This window comes from Solea senegalensis, linkage group LG3 (genome assembly GCF_019176455.1).
Source record: "Solea senegalensis isolate Sse05_10M linkage group LG3, IFAPA_SoseM_1, whole genome shotgun sequence".
Classification (NCBI taxonomy): domain Eukaryota; kingdom Metazoa; phylum Chordata; class Actinopteri; order Pleuronectiformes; family Soleidae; genus Solea; species Solea senegalensis.
Genome location: NC_058023.1, coordinates 13,601,420 through 13,606,117, shown reverse-complemented (window position 1 = coordinate 13,606,117; position 4,698 = coordinate 13,601,420).

Below are 4,698 nucleotides of genomic sequence, written 5' to 3'. Positions count from 1 at the left end.
GCTTTGTGAATGGATCCCATCATTGCTTTGACTCAGTCGACAGTTGGGACATTTTATCATGCTCAAATACCTTTTCACCCATGTAGTGTGTTTGTAGTGTGATTGGAGTTCAAGGAATACTTAACCGTCTGCATTTAGCTTTGTATTACTAGAATAGGGGTAGTATTTTTGAAAAATTGTGCTTCCCAACCTCAGTTTCCCCTGAGTTGATTTCAATGTTTTCTTTGTGACGTGTCCACCAGTGACACTTGGTCCTGTTAGCGTAACTGTTAGCAAAGATGGCGTACACTGTTTACATTCCGGGAATGAGGTCCCGTCCCCCTACGAGTTGGTCTAAAAAGTGCAGTATTAGCATTGCAGTTTCAAGGCAGGTTGGGAAGCACAATTTATCAAAAATACTACCCCTATTCTAGTAATACAAAGCTGAATGCATATTGGTGAAGTATTCCTTTAAAGGTGAACATGTGCCCATTATATTAATCTGACTGCTTTAATATAAGCAATCTACTTTATATTTCCTTGATGGTATAGACACTGTTTTAACAGTAAAGCTGCAAAGATGAGCATAAAGACAAATGTTTTATGTCAAACTGACCATTTGCTGGATGTAGTTTCATATTTAACATACGGATTGAAATACATGAAGTATTTCAAGGGGTTGAAATATTAAGGAATTAGATTTAGTTTTGTCTGTACTGGTTTTGTTTGAAAGCAATCAGACTTTTTTGAATTTAGCATTGAGCAGCAAAGCATTCGAAAGACTTTTAGTGCGTTCACCTTAATGTGTCTGAAAAATGCTTAACTCGACAGATCGGGGCAGAGTTCAGGCGCTGTCTTGACTGTCAGTGAGCGGAACGCGTTCAAGTAAGGAGATTGATATAGAGTATTGAGAATTGAGTATTTTGATTATTTTTGTTCCCCTGCTCCACTTGAGGCTGATGGTCTTGCTGCAGATGAAATGTCCTGCTTTGAAGAGTGTTTTCCTACTGAGCAGCCACATCTGACGTCACAACTGTCACAATTTTAAGGCCACTGTAAGGATGCACACTTGAGTGGATGATAGTGCGCCGCCTTTTTCCTCAAGAACGCTGATGTATTCACTCTTGTATGTGTGTCTGCACTGCTTGAGAAGCTTTCAGTCACTGCAGAATTTACTTGGCCACTTCGACAACTTGCTATGCTAGAGATGAGAACAGCTGTTCTTATTACAAAAGTAAGGCAAGTCCAGGTCACACAATTAAAGCTGCATCACCATAGATAATAAAGTTTGACATCCTAATTAGGTCATGTAGAAACTTATCTGGCTCTTAGATTGCAGCTATCTGAACTTCTTTGGGGTCACTAGGGCACAGAATAATTGTTTTTGTATTGTTCCAAACTCTAGTTCATCTCTATATTTACCTAAAGTATCCCAACAAAAAAGTTAACATTGATAGAATCAATGTCGATTTTATTTTTTTTTTAATTGCCCAAAGCGCCAGGCGCGGTACATGGTTTCCTGTATGACCAAAACAATCAGGCTTCGTTACATCTGATGATTCGCCTCAAAAGTTTGTGATTTGACTTCCACTTACCAGGAATGTTGGGATTATATCCTCTGACAAACACGACCGAGTAAAATCTGCACCTGCTTAAGTCAACGATACACTGAGAATATGTTTATTACTTTTTCCTTGTCATTTCTCCTTGTAGGGCAAACGGTTGGTGTAGTGGTTAGCGCTCTTGCCTTTGCAGCAAGAAGACCAGCGTTCCAGCCCCGGTTGGAACAAGGGCCTTTCTGCATGGAGTCTGCATGTTCTCCCCGTGTGTGCGTGGGTATTCTCCGGGTTCTCCGGGTTCCTCCCACGGTCCAAAAACATGCAATATCGCGATTAGATAAATTGGTCACTCTAAATTGACCATAGGTGAGAATGAATGGTTGTTTGTCTCCATATGTGGCCCTGCGATGGACTGGTGAACTGTCCAGGGTGTACCCCGCCTATCACCCTACGTCAGCTCAGATAGGCACATGTGTTGTTTGGTGACTTGTGTGTCTGAAATCCTTTGTTCAAACTTAGGTAAGTGACACAAATGTTACTAAGGTGGCAGCAGTAGACCGTGAGCTGAAAACAGTTGTGTGGGATAGCGAGTGGTTTACAAACTTGAGTTTCCAACCACAAAAGTCCATCTGGCAGTGAGACAAAAAGTATATATAATACAATGAGGACATAAGCATAAGCTTTTATTAGATGATCCTTTCCTTAAGTGGCTAAAATCAGTTTTTTCCTTCTGTCCGAGCTGGCAGCCACATTATCAGTGAGCTCTCCTGTCCCAGTCTTCTTTAATGCATCCATCCTGATTGAGCAGTGCAGTTTCCTTGAACTGTATGGATGAGAGCAGCTTTGGCTGAGCGACAGTGGATTAAATCCAACATATTAAGGCTCTCATCCCAGTTTATGATTACAGACTAGTTTCATGTTTGGCCAGCGTCTTGCTCCATGTTATCATAATGCAGCAAATAAACACGAGAGAACTCTTTTAATGTTCTGTTAATCACAAATGAGTCCGACAAAGAAACCGTCAGTGGATTTCTCCCTCAGTGCACTGAATCATCAGGGTTTTGACGAGTGGTTGCAAATGACTTTGGCTTATTTTCGAATGTTTTGGACAAGACAAGGAACGGAGGACCAGAATGAGCTTTAAACTTTCACAAAGACACGATTTTTATCCTGAGTGACATCTTAGCACTTGCTTTACAAAGGCGGTATGATTCAGTGTTTTATTAGAAAGTGCCCAAATCAAAACACTAACCCACACTATAGAGAGAGAGACGAGTCATTACTGCTCTGTGGCACCATCCAACGTTTTTTTCTGTCAGAGTTCTGCACATTAACTCAACTGAACCAATTTAACTGAAGTACTAAAATGTTGTTGTTGCAGAAGTAGCTATTAAACTATAGTTGATAAGTGTGCAGCTTGAACCTGATAGTATTACATAATGATTTGTGATTTGACTGACTCATATAGATAAATGGCAATTCCTCAGTAACAATACATTAAAAAAATGGATGTATCCAATCAAACAAATGAACTAAAAGCAATTTAACTAGAAACTATTTATGATAAAAAGTTATCTTTTTTTTCTCCCGTGTTCTTCCACATCCAAATTTTGTCATCTGAAGAAAGTGTCATGAAACCAGAGGATTTGCAATGGAAACATCCAGCAGCAGCAACAGCAGCAGCAGCAACAGCAGCAGCAGCAGCAGCAGGGTGTGTCCTTTTCTTTTTACCATTAAGCTCTTGAGAATGATGTGTGTGAAAATCCAGGAGAAATGCACACTTAATACAATATTTAACACTTTTATGCTATTGTCACATGATTGACCGGCTGTTGAACCATCTTTAGCAGCAAAAGTTTGTTTGCAAATTGTTTTGTTTTGATCCATTTATTCAATAATTTTCTATTACCTCTGCCGTGTTTTTGGCTGTGAGCTGCAAAACTCTTATATGTTTTAAAGTGGTGGTAGATTAAATAGATAACAAATGATTAGATTGTTGTGCTGATCCCCTGATTTTTTTCCTCTCTTTTTTTGAACATCTGTTATCCTTGCTGACCTTTTATTATTTATTTATAATACCTCGTTCATATACTTCTATAGGTTTTGCTGCTGCAACGTTTATATTCATCCATTTCTGTGAGTAACCATTAACCCATTTAAACTGTTGACTTATCAACCATGGCTTTAGCCAACTGTTTGGACCTATGCCACTTTGTTTTCTTTTCTCCTCCATATTAGCATATAAGCTGCACTAATCCCTCTAGTTTAAAATAAGTGGTTAGATCAATAGTAGAGTGTTGAAATATTGAAATACATTGACTGCAAATGGACATTAAAACCTGTCTGCTTTTTGATGTACAGTGGATGTGAAGTGATGCACCTTGGATCCACCGATGGCACTTGGTCAATATGTGATGATTGGAGCTCCACCAGTGTGTCCTCACCATACATTTCAGTCTGTGTTAATGAGAAAAGGGTCATGCCACCCATTTGCTGCTCTGCCCCACACACACACACACACACACAGACTGTATTTACTGTAGCATAGTATGTAATGAGACAGGAGATAAATAAAACATGCTTGTACATTTTGTCCAGAGCTGCTGATGTCAGCGGGCACACGTAAACACATTTGCATATGGCCTGTCCGCTGATGTGATTTATGGCCCACCAGGTTTCCTGTTAGACTCATTTATAATTTGCACCTTCCCTCCTGTAAAGATCCTCCCGCATCACTGAGACACAAAAAGGCTTTTTTCTAATCTCACGCTTATTCCCGACTGTGCATGTTAAGAGTCTGTATACAAGCTGTTTAACAAGAGAATGTGTTTTATTTTATAACACCATGTTTGACAAAGTTGGTACGCAATAATTCTGCAAAGCAGATACGTTTTACAGGCTTTCCCTCTTTTCCCCTACTCCAGAAGATAAACATGTGTTTTTTGCTGTCTTTGTCAAGTCTTTTAAATTAAAAAGCTTCTTGGATGAGACATAAAACGTATTAAGGACACTACAGCAAGTCCAGTTACCTACTTCTATGTACAATCCCAGTCCAAAGACTAACAGGTTTTCATTTATTTGCTTATAACAAATTATATTATTTTGAGGCCTGTACTCAGAACAACATGTTCCCCCATAAAAATGTGGATCAAAATGATTT